This window comes from Brienomyrus brachyistius, unplaced genomic scaffold (assembly GCF_023856365.1).
Source record: "Brienomyrus brachyistius isolate T26 unplaced genomic scaffold, BBRACH_0.4 scaffold32, whole genome shotgun sequence".
Lineage (NCBI taxonomy): Eukaryota > Metazoa > Chordata > Actinopteri > Osteoglossiformes > Mormyridae > Brienomyrus > Brienomyrus brachyistius.
In genome coordinates, this window is record NW_026042307.1 from 4,089,327 (window position 1) to 4,101,909 (window position 12,583).

The 12,583-nt window shown below is 49.6% G+C and overlaps 3 non-coding genes across 3 annotated transcripts; all 3 read right to left on the reverse strand.

Annotated features, from left to right (window-relative positions):
- Positions 1–9,502: 9,502 nt before the first annotated feature.
- On the reverse strand, positions 9,503–9,574 carry trnaq-cug (transfer RNA glutamine (anticodon CUG)). The gene has a single exon. It is a non-coding gene; the product is annotated as a tRNA-Gln (tRNA).
- A 55-nt stretch (positions 9,575–9,629) lies between these two features.
- trnaf-gaa (transfer RNA phenylalanine (anticodon GAA)) lies at positions 9,630–9,702 on the reverse strand. The gene has a single exon. It is a non-coding gene; the product is annotated as a tRNA-Phe (tRNA).
- A 2,711-nt stretch (positions 9,703–12,413) lies between these two features.
- On the reverse strand, positions 12,414–12,486 carry trnaf-gaa (transfer RNA phenylalanine (anticodon GAA)). Its single transcript has one exon. It is a non-coding gene; the product is annotated as a tRNA-Phe (tRNA).
- Between the last annotated feature and the right edge of the window lie 97 nt (positions 12,487–12,583).

Consider the following 12,583-nt stretch of genomic DNA (forward strand, 5'->3'; position numbering starts at 1 on the left):
AACCGCGAGCTCCACTCTTGCCGTTTTCTGCCTCTTTCTTTGGAGCCCATCTCCCCACCTGAGCCACATGTAGTGAATGTCAACCTGGAGCAGCAGCAAGCTATGAGAAGTGTCCGATTTTAAGCCATAGTACGGTACACGAGTCAGGTGAGAGGCTCTTCTCAAGCTAACACGAGACTGTTGCTCAACAAAGACAATATGTCAGACAGTGGAATGTGTGAGAAAGTGCACAGATGCAAGGATGGGCAAGAAGGCGGTCAGAAGTGTGAAGCTGAGATGCCTCTGTGTAGTTTTTAGGTAGGGGAACTGTAATGAGCCAGCCTCAGGGCTCCGCTTGCCAGGGGTTGAGCGGAAATGTAGAGTACCTGTCTTGAGATAAGACTGAATTAGCTGGAGTTCAGTGCTGAGTGTACAGTTATTAAAAGAGCCGCTTTGCATTGGCCGGGAATCGAACCCTGGCCTCCCGCGTGGCAGGCGAGAATTCTACTACTGAACCACCCATGCAAACACACGAGACCGGCTTTCCGCCGAAAGACCGGAAAAATTGCTAAAGCAAAAACGGAGTGATGACAGCTCATTTCACACAACTGTTAAGATCAACGGAGTATTTATAAATTGAAGTGCTTGAAGCACAAGAACTCTGGGACCTTCTAGTGGAAGTGCTGCTTCGGGATGCTTGACAATTCCGTCGACTTTTCCAATAAATGCCTCCAAAAAAGCTCGTTCCATCAGAAACTTGTAAACAACACCAGAAGGCAGCATGGTTTTACAGTGCGGGTTGGATTTTTCTTCAAGAACTACTACGCTCTTTGAGCAAATTGTGTATGTAGACGTACACTTTGCCAGTCCACTTGCTGCAGAATTGTCAGCTAAGAGAAATGCGTGTATCCTCCATTTCTTTTTCTCACCACGACGCAGGTGAATCTGGCACGACTGTGTTCTTATCATCACGTCGGACACTTTCATTTTCCCTACCTCTGATCTCCAAGCACTCCAACCACCGGGAGAAAGAGAAAGCGTGGCCCGTATGGGGATCGAACCCATGACGCTCTAACCAGCTGAGCTAACCGGCCAAGCGGCAGAAAAGGTCGGCTACACCACATGCAAAAAGTGCAAAAGAAACGTTTTTGGGCAAGAGTGCGCCTTGGGGCGCAAAACTGAGCCCATGACAGGTCCCACTGAGATTTGAACTCGGATCGCTGGATTCAGAGCCCAGAGTGCTAACCATTACACCATGGAACCAGCAGGTACATCGCAGCCCAAGGCGGAGACGAGCTCCAAGACTCACGTCATGTGCTGCCAGAACCCGGGATTGAACCAGGGACCTTTACATCTTCAGTCTAACGCTCTCCCAACTGAGCTATTCCGGCACAACCGTGAGCTCCACTCTTGCCGTTTTCTGCCTCTTTCTTTGGAGCCCATCTCCCCACCTGAGCCACATGCAGTGAATGTCAACCTGGAGCAGCAGCAAGCTATGAGAAGTGTCCGATTTTAAGCCATAGTACGGTACACGAGTCAGGTGAGAGGCTCTTCTCAAGCTAACACGAGACTGTTGCTCAACAAAGACAATATGTCAGACAGTGGAATGTGTGAGAAAGTGCACAGATGCAAGGATGGGCAAGAAGGCGGTCAGAAGTGTGAAGCTGAGATGCCTCTGTGTAGTTTTTAGGTAGGGGAACTGTAATGAGCCAGCCTCAGGGCTCCGCTTGCCAGGGGTTGAGCGGAAATGTAGAGTACCTGTCTTGAGATAAGACTGAATTAGCTGGAGTTCAGTGCTGAGTGTACAGTTATTAAAAGAGCCGCTTTGCATTGGCCGGGAATCGAACCCTGGCCTCCCGCGTGGCAGGCGAGAATTCTACTACTGAACCACCCATGCAAACACACGAGACCGGCTTTCCGCCGAAAGACCGGAAAAATTGCTAAAGCAAAAACGGAGTGATGACAGCTCATTTCACACAACTGTTAAGATCAACGGAGTATTTATAAATTGAAGTGCTTGAAGCACAAGAACTCTGGGACCTTCTAGTGGAAGTGCTGCTTCGGGATGCTTGACAATTCCGTCGACTTTTCCAATAAATGCCTCCAAAAAAGCTCGTTCCATCAGAAACTTGTAAACAACACCAGAAGGCAGCATGGTTTTACAGTGCGGGTTGGATTTTTCTTCAAGAACTACTACGCTCTTTGAGCAAATTGTGTATGTAGACGTACACTTTGCCAGTCCACTTGCTGCAGAATTGTCAGCTAAGAGAAATGCGTGTATCCTCCATTTCTTTTTCTCACCACGACGCAGGTGAATCTGGCACGACTGTGTTCTTATCATCACGTCGGACACTTTCATTTTCCCTACCTCTGATCTCCAAGCACTCCAACCACCGGGAGAAAGAGAAAGCGTGGCCCGTATGGGGATCGAACCCATGACGCTCTAACCAGCTGAGCTAACCGGCCAAGCGGCAGAAAAGGTCGGCTACACCACATGCAAAAAGTGCAAAAGAAACGTTTTTGGGCAAGAGTGCGCCTTGGGGCGCAAAACTGAGCCCATGACAGGTCCCACCGAGATTTGAACTCGGATCGCTGGATTCAGAGCCCAGAGTGCTAACCATTACACCATGGAACCAGCAGGTACATCGCAGCCCAAGGCGGAGACGAGCTCCAAGACTCACATCACGTGCTGCCAGAACCCAGGATTGAACCAGGGACCTTTAGATCTTCAGTCTAACGCTCTCCCAACTGAGCTATTCCGGCACAACCGTGAGCTCCACTCTTGCCGTTTTCTGCCTCTTTCTTTGGAGCCCATCTCCCCACCTGAGCCACATGCAGTGAATGTCAACCTGGAGCAGCAGCAAGCTATGAGAAGTGTCCGATTTTAAGCCATAGTACGGTACACGAGTCAGGTGAGAGGCTCTTCTCAAGCTAACACGAGACTGTTGCTCAACAAAGACAATATGTCAGACAGTGGAATGTGTGAGAAAGTGCACAGATGCAAGGATGGGCAAGAAGGCGGTCAGAAGTGTGAAGCTGAGATGCCTCTGTGTAGTTTTTAGCTAGGGGAACTGTAATGAGCCAGCCTCAGGGCTCCGCTTGCCAGGGGTTGAGCGGAAATGTGGAGTACCTGTCTTGAGATAAGACTGAATTAGCTGGAGTTCAGCGCTGAGTGTACAGTTATTAAAAGAGCCGCTTTGCATTGGCCGGGAATCGAACCCGGGCCTCCCGCGTGGCAGGCGAGAATTCTACCACTGAACCACCCATGCAAACACACGAGACCGGCTTTCCGCCGAAAGACCGGAAAAATTGCTAAAGCAAAAACGGAGTGATGATAGCTCATTTCACACTACTGTTAAGATCAACGGAGTATTTATAAATTGAAGTGCTTGAAGCACAAGAACTCTGGGACCTTCTAGTGGAAGTGCTGCTTCGGGATGCTTGACAACTCCGTCGACTTTTCCAATAAATGCCTCCAAAAAAGCTCGTTCCATCAGAAACTTGTAAACAACACCAGAAGGCAGCATGGTTTTACAGTGCGGGTTGGATTTTTCTTCAAGAACTACTACGCTCTTTGAGCAAATTGTGTATGTAGACGTACACTTTGCCAGTCCACTTGCTGCAGAATTGTCAGCTAAGAGAAATGCGTGTATCCTCCATTTCTTTTTCTCACCACGACGCAGGTGAATCTGGCACGACTGTGTTCTTATAATCACGTCGGACACTTTCATTTTCCTTACCTCTTATCTCCAAGCACTCCGACCACCGGGAGAAAGAGAAAGCGTGGCCCGTATGGGGATCGAACCCATTACCTTGGCGTTATTAGCACCACGCTCTAACCAGCTGAGCTAACCGGCCAAGCGGCAGAAAAGGTCGGCTACACCACATGCAAAAAGTGCAAAAGAAACGTTTTTGGGCAAGAGTGCGCCTTGGGGCGCAAAACTGAGCCCATGACAGGTCCCACAGAGATTTGAACTCGGATCGCTGGATTCAGAGCCCAGAGTGCTAACCATTACACCATGGAACCAGCCGGTACATCGCAGCCCAAGGCGGAGATGAGCTCCAAGACTCACGTCACGTGCTGCCAGAACCCGGGATTGAACCAGGGACCTTTAGATCTTCAGTCTAACACTCTCCCAACTGAGCTATTCCGGCACAACCGTGAACTCCACTCTTGCCGTTTTCTGCCTCTTTCTTTGGAGCCCATCTCCCCACCTGAGCCACATGCAGTGAATGTCAACCTGGAGCAGCAGCAAGCTATGAGAAGTGTCCGATTTTAAGCCATAGTACGGTACACGAGTCAGGTGAGAGGCTCTTCTCAAGCTAACACGAGACTGTTGCTCAACAAAGACAATATGTCAGACAGTGGAATGTGTGAGAAAGTGCACAGATGCAAGGATGGGCAAGAAGGCGGTCAGAAGTGTGAAGCTGAGATGCCTCTGTGTAGTTTTTAGCTAGGGGAACTGTAATGAGCCAGCCTCAGGGCTCCGCTTGCCAGGGGTTGAGCGGAAATGTAGAGTACCTGTCTTGAGATAAGACTGAATTAGCTGGAGTTCAGCGCTGAGTGTACAGTTATTAAAAGAGCCGCTTTGCATTGGCCGGGAATCGAACCCGGGCCTCCCGCGTGGCAGGCGAGAATTCTACCACTGAACCACCCATGCAAACACACGAGACCAGCTTTCCGCCGAAAGACCGGAAAAATTGCTAAAGCAAAAACGGAGTGATGACAGCTCATTTCACACAACTGTTAAGATCAACGGAGTATTTATAAATTGAAGTGCTTGAAGCACAAGAACTCTGGGACCTTCTAGTGGAAGTGCTGCTTCGGGATGCTTGACAACTCTGTCGACTTTTCCAATAAATGCCTCCAAAAAAGCTCGTTCCATCAGAAAGTTGTAAACAACACCAGAAGGCAGCATGGTTTTACAGTGCGGGTTGGATTTTTCTTCAAGAACTACTACGCTCTTTGAGCAAATTGTGTATGTAGACGTACACTTTGCCAGTCCACTTGCTGCAGAATTGTCAGCTAAGAGAAATGCGTGTATCCTCCATTTCTTTTTCTCACCACGACACAGATGAATCTGGCACGACTGTGTTCTTATCATCACGTCGGACACTTTCATTTTCCCTACCTCTGATCTCCAAGCACTCCGACCACTGGGAGAAAGAGAAAGCGTGGCCCGTATGGGGATCGAACCCATGACCTTGGCGTTATTAGCACCACGCTCTAACCAGCTGAGCTAACCGACCAAGCGGCAGAAAAGGTCGGCTACACCACATGCAAAAAGTGCAAAAGAAACGTTTTTGGGCAAGAGTGCGCCTTGGGGCGCAAAACTGAGCCCATGACAGGTACCACCGAGATTTGAACTCGGATCGCTGGATTCAGAGCCCAGAGTGCTAACCATTACACCATGGAACCAGCGGGTACATCGCAGCCCAAGGCGGAGACGAGCTCCAAGACTCACGTCACGTGCTGCCAGAACCCGGGATTGAACCAGGGACCTTTATATCTTCAGTCGAACGCTCTCCCAACTGAGCTATTCCGGCACAACCGTGAGCTCCACTCTTGCCGTTTTCTGCCTCTTTCTTTGGAGCCCATCTCCCCACCTGAGCCACATGTAGTGAATGTCAACCTGGAGCAGCAGCAAGCTATGAGAAGTGTCCGATTTTAAGCCATAGTACGGTACACGAGTCAGGTGAGAGGCTCTTCTCAAGCTAACACGAGACTGTTGCTCAACAAAGACAATATGTCAGACAGTGGAATGTGTGAGAAAGTGCACAGATGCAAGGATGGGCAAGAAGGCGGTCAGAAGTGTGAAGCTGAGATGCCTCTGTGTAGTTTTTAGCTAGGGGAACTGTAATGAGCCAGCCTCAGGGCTCCGCTTGCCAGGGGTTGAGCGGAAATGTGGAGTACCTGTCTTGAGATAAGACTGAATTAGCTGGAGTTCAGCGCTGAGTGTACAGTTATTGAAAGAGCCGCTTTGCATTGGCCGGGAATCGAACCCGGGCCTCCCGCGTGGCAGGCGAGAATTCTACCACTGAACCACCCATGCAAACACACGAGACCGGCTTTCCGCCGAAAGACCGGAAAAATTGCTAAAGCAAAAACGGAGTGATGACAGCTCATTTCACACAACTGTTAAGATCAACGGAGTATTTATAAATTGAAGTGCTTGAAGCACAAGAACTCTGGGACCTTCTAGTGGAAGTGCTGCTTCGGGATGCTTGACAACTCCGTCGACTTTTCCAATAAATGCTTCCAAAAAAGCTTGTTCCATCAGAAACTTGTAAACAACACCAGAAGGCAGCATGGTTTTACAGTGCGGGTTGGATTTTTCTTCAAGAACTACTACGCTCTTTGAGCAAATTGTGTATGTAGACGTACACTTTGCCAGTCCACTTGCTGCAGAATTGTCAGCTAAGAGAAATGCGTGTATCCTCCATTTCTTTTTCTCACCACGACGCAGGTGAATCTGGCACGACTGTGTTCTTATAATCACGTCGGACACTTTCATTTTCCTTACCTCTGATCTCCAAGCACTCCGACCACCGGGAGAAAGAGAAAGCGTGGCCCGTATGGGGATCGAACCCATGACCTTGGCGTTATTAGCACCAAGCTCTAACCAGCTGAGCTAACCGACCAAGCGGCAGAAAAGGTCGGCTACACCACATGCAAAAAGTGCAAAAGAAACGTTTTTGGGCAAGAGTGCGCCTTGGGGCGCAAAACTGAGCCCATGACAGGTCCCACCGAGATTTGAACTCGGATCGCTGGATTCAGAGCCCAGAGTGCTAACCATTACACCATGGAACCAGCAGGTACATCGCAGCCCAAGGCGGAGACGAGCTCCAAGACTCACGTCACGTGCTGCCAGAACCCGGGATTGAACCAGGGACCTTTAGATCTTCAGTCTAACGCTCTCCCAACTGAGCTATTCCGGCACAACCGTGAGCTCCACTCTTGCCGTTTTCTGCCTCTTTCTTTGGAGCCCATCTCCCCACCTGAGCCACATGCAGTGAATGTCAACCTGGAGCAGCAGCAAGCTATGAGAAGTGTCCGATTTTAAGCCATAGTACGGTACACGAGTCAGGTGAGAGGCTCTTCTCAAACTAACACGAGACTGTTGCTCAAGAAAGACAATATGTCAGACAGTGGAATGTGTGAGAAAGTGCACAGATGCAAGGATGGGCAAGAAGGCGGTCAGAAGTGTGAAGCTGAGATGCCTCTGTGTAGTTTTTAGCTAGGGGAACTGTAATGAGCCAGCCTCAGGGCTCCGCTTGCCAGGGGTTGAGCGGAAATGTGGAGTACCTGTCTTGAGATAAGACTGAATTAGCTGGAGTTCAGCGCTGAGTGTACAGTTATTAAAAGAGCCACTTTGCATTGGCCGGGAATCGAACCCGGGCCTCCCGTGTGGCAGGCGAGAATTCTACCACTGAACCACCCGTGCAAACACACGATACCGGCTTTCCGCCGAAAGACCGGAAAAATTGCTAAAGCAAAAACGGAGTGATGACAGCTCATTTCACACAACTGTTAAGATCAACGGAGTATTTATAAATTGAAGTGCTTGAAGCACAAGAACTCTGGGACCTTCTAGTGGAAGTGCTGCTTCGGGATGCTTGACAACTCCGTCGACTTTTCCAATAAATGCCTCCAAAAAAGCTCGTTCCATCAGAAACTTGTAAACAACACCAGAAGGCAGCATGGTTTTACAGTGCGGGTTGGATTTTTCTTCAAGGACTACTACGCTCTTTGAGCAAATTGTGTATGTAGACGTACACTTTGCCAGTCCACTTGCTGCAGAATTGTCAGCTAAGAGAAATGCGTGTATCCTCCATTTCTTTTTCTCACCACGACGCAGGTGAATCTGGCACGACTGTGTTCTTACAATCACGTCGGACACTTTCATTTTCCTTACCTCTGATCTCCAAGCACTCCGACCACCGGGAGAAAGAGAAAGCGTGGCCCGTATGGGGATCGAACCCATGACCTTGGCGTTATTAGCACCAAGCTCTAACCAGCTGAGCTAACCGACCAAGCGGCAGAAAAGGTCGGCTACACCACATGCAAAAAGTGCAAAAGAAACGTTTTTGGGCAAGAGTGCGCCTTGGGGCGCAAAACTGAGCCCATGACAGGTCCCACCGAGATTTGAACTCGGATCGCTGGATTCAGAGCCCAGAGTGCTAACCATTACACCATGGAACCAGCAGGTACATCGCAGCCCAAGGCGGAGACGAGCTCCAAGACTCACGTCACGTGCTGCCAGAACCCGGGATTGAACCAGGGACCTTTAGATCTTCAGTCTAACGCTCTCCCAACTGAGCTATTCCGGCACAACCGTGAGCTCCACTCTTGCCGTTTTCTGCCTCTTTCTTTGGAGCCCATCTCCCCACCTGAGCCACATGCAGTGAATGTCAACCTGGAGCAGCAGCAAGCTATGAGAAGTGTCCGATTTTAAGCCATAGTACGGTACACGAGTCAGGTGAGAGGCTCTTCTCAAGCTAACACGAGACTGTTGCTCAACAAAGACAATATGTCAGACAGTGGAATGTGTGAGAAAGTGCACAGATGCAAGGATGGGCAAGAAGGCGGTCAGAAGTGTGAAGCTGAGATGCCTCTGTGTAGTTTTTAGCTAGGGGAACTGTAATGAGCCAGCCTCAGGGCTCCGCTTGCCAGGGGTTGAGCGGAAATGTGGAGTACCTGTCTTGAGATAAGACTGAATTAGCTGGAGTTCAGCGCTGAGTGTACAGTTATTAAAAGAGCCACTTTGCATTGGCCGGGAATCGAACCCGGGCCTCCCGTGTGGCAGGCGAGAATTCTACCACTGAACCACCCATGCAAACACACGATACCGGCTTTCCGCCGAAAGACCGGAAAAATTGCTAAAGCAAAAACGGAGTGATGACAGCTCATTTCACACAACTGTTAAGATCAACGGAGTATTTATAAATTGAAGTGCTTGAAGCACAAGAACTCTGGGACCTTCTAGTGGAAGTGCTGCTTCGGGATGCTTGACAACTCCGTCGACTTTTCCAATAAATGCCTCCAAAAAAGCTCGTTCCATCAGAAACTTGTAAACAACACCAGAAGGCAGCATGGTTTTACAGTGCGGGTTGGATTTTTCTTCAAGAACTACTACGCTCTTTGAGCAAATTGTGTATGTAGACGTACACTTTGCCAGTCCACTTGCTGCAGAATTGTCAGCTAAGAGAAATGCGTGTTTCCTCCATTTCTTTTTCTCACCACGACGCAGGTGAATCTGGCACGACTGTGTTCTTATAATCACGTCGGACACTTTCATTTTCCTTACCTCTGATCTCCAAGCACTCCGACCACCGGGAGAAAGAAAAAGCGTGGCCCGTATGGGGATCGAACCCATGACCTTGGCGTTATTAGCACCAAGCTCTAACCAGCTGAGCTAACCGACCAAGCGGCAGAAAAGGTCGGCTACACCACATGCAAAAAGTGCAAAAGAAACGTTTTTGGGCAAGAGTGCGCCTTGGGGCGCAAAACTGAGCCCATGACAGGTCCCACCGAGATTTGAACTCGGATCGCTGGATTCAGAGCCCAGAGTGCTAACCATTACACCATGGAACCAGCGGGTACATCGCAGCCCAAGGCGGAGACGAACTCCAAGACTCACGTCACGTGCTGCCAGAACCTGGGATTGAACCAGGGACCTTTAGATCTTCAGTCTAACGCTCTCCCAACTGAGCTATTCCGGCACAACCGTGAGCTCCACTCTTGCCGTTTTCTGCCTCTTTCTTTGGAGCCCATCTCCCCACCTGAGCCACATGCAGTGAATGTCAACCTGGAGCAGCAGCAAGCTATGAGAAGTGTCCGATTTTAAGCCATAGTACGGTACACGAGTCAGGTGAGAGGCTCTTCTCAAGCTAACACGAGACTGTTGCTCAACAAAGACAATATGTCAGACAGTGGAATGTGTGAGAAAGTGCACAGATGCAAGGATGGGCAAGAAGGCGGTCAGAAGTGTGAAGCTGAGATGCCTCTGTGTAGTTTTTAGCTAGGGGAACTGTAATGAGCCAGCCTCAGGGCTCCGCTTGCCAGGGGTTGAGCGGAAATGTGGAGTACCTGTCTTGAGATAAGACTGAATTAGCTGGAGTTCAGCGCTGAGTGTACAGTTATTAAAAGAGCCGCTTTGCGTTGTCCAGGAATCGAACCCGGGCCTCCCGCGTGGCAGGCGAGAATTCTACCACTGAACCACCCATGCAAACACACGAGACCGGCTTTCCGCCGAAAGACCGGAAAAATTGCTAAAGCAAAAACGGAGTGATGACAGCTCATTTCACACAACTGTTAAGATCAACGGAGTATTTATAAATTGAAGTGCTTGAAGCACAAGAACTCTGGGACCTTCTAGTGGAAGTGCTGCTTCGGGATGCTTGACAACTCCGTCGACTTTTCCAATAAATGCTTCCAAAAAAGCTCGTTCCATCAGAAACTTGTAAACAACACCAGAAGGCAGCATGGTTTTACAGTGCGGGTTGGATTTTTCTTCAAGAACTACTACGCTCTTTGAGCAAATTGTGTATGTAGACGTACACTTTGCCAGTCCACTTGCTGCAGAATTGTCAGCTAAGAGAAATGCGTGTATCCTCCATTTCTTTTTCTCACCACGACGCAGGTGAATCTGGCACGACTGTGTTCTTATAATCACGTCGGACACTTTCATTTTCCCTACCTCTGATCTCCAAGCACTCCGACCACCGGGAGAAAGAGAAAGCGTGGCCCGTATGGGGATCGAACCCATGACCTTGGCGTTATTAGCACCACGCTCTAACCAGCTGAGCTAACCGGCCAAGTGGCAGAAAAGGCCGGCTACACCACATGCAAAAAGTGCAAAAGAAACGTTTTTGGGCAAGAGTGCGCCTTGGGGCGCAAAACTGAGCCCATGACAGGTCCCACCGAGAGTTGAACTCGGATCGCTGGATTCAGAGCCCAGAGTGCTAACCATTACACCATGGAACCAGCTGGTACATCGCAGCCCAAGGAGGAGACGAGCTCCAAGACTCACGTCACGTGCTGCCAAAACCCGGGATTGAACCAGGGACCTTTAGATCTTCAGTCTAACGCTCTCCCAACTGAGCTATTCCGGCACAACCGTGAGCTCCACTCTTGCCGTTTTCTGCCTCTTTCTTTGGAGCCCATCTCCCCACCTGAGCCACATGCAGTGAATGTCAACCTGGAGCAGCAGCAAGCTATGAGAAGTGTCCGATTTTAAGCCATAGTACGGTACACGAGTCAGGTGAGAGGCTCTTCTCAAGCTAACACGAGACTGTTGCTCAACAAAGACAATATGTCAGACAGTGGAATGTGTGAGAAAGTGCACAGATGCAAGGATGGGCAAGAAGGCGGTCAGAAGTGTGAAGCTGAGATGCCTCTGTGTAGTTTTTAGCTAGGGGAACTGTAATGAGCCAGCCTCAGGGCTCCGCTTGCCAGGGGTTGAGCGGAAATGTAGAGTACCTGTCTTGAGATAAGACTGAATTAGCTGGAGTTCAGTGCTGAGTGTACAGTTATTAAAAGAGCCACTTTGCATTGGCCGGGAATCGAACCCTGGCCTCCCGCGTGGCAGGCGAGAATTCTACCACTGAACCACCCATGCAAACACACGAAACCGGCTTTCCGCCGAAAGACCGGAAAAATTGCTAAAGCAAAAACGGAGTGATGACAGCTCATTTCACACTACTGTTAAGATCAACGGAGTATTTATAAATTGAAGTGCTTGAAGCACAAGAACTCTGGGACCTTCTAGTGGAAGTGCTGCTTCGGGATGCTTGACAACTCCGTCGACTTTTCCAATAAATGCCTCCAAAAAAGCTCGTTCCATCAGAAAGTTGTAAACAACACCAGAAGGCAGCATGGTTTTACAGTGCGGGTTGGATTTTTCTTCAAGAACTACTACGCTCTTTGAGCAAATTGTGTATGTAGACGTACACTTTGCCAGTCCACTTGCTGCAGAATTGTCAGCTAAGAGAAATGCGTCTATCCTCCATTTCTTTTTCTCACCACGACGCAGGTGAATCTGGCACGACTGTGTTCTTATAATCACGTCGGACACTTTCATTTTCCTTACCTCTTATCTCCAAGCACTCCGACCACCGGGAGAAAGAGAAAGCGTGGCCCGTATGGGGATCGAACCCATTACCTTGGCGTTATTAGCACCACGCTCTAACCAGCTGAGCTAACCGGCCAAGTGGCAGAAAAGGTCGGCTACACCACATGCAAAAAGTGCAAAAGAAACGTTTTTGGGCAAGAGTGTGCCTTGGGGCGCAAAACTGAGCCCATGACAGGTCCCACAGAGATTTGAACTCGGATCGCTGGATTCAGAGCCCAGAGTGCTAACCATTACACCATGGAACCAGCGGGTACATTGCAGCCCAAGGCGGAGACGAGCTCCAAGACTCACGTCACGTGCTGCCAGAACCCGGGATTGAACCAGGGACCTTTAGATCTTCAGTCTAACGCTCTCCCAACTGAGCTATTCCGGCACAACCGTGAGCTCCACTCTTGCCGTTTTCTGCCTCTTTCTTTGGAGCCCATCTCCCCACCTGAGCCACATGCAGTGAATGTCAACCTGGAGCAGCA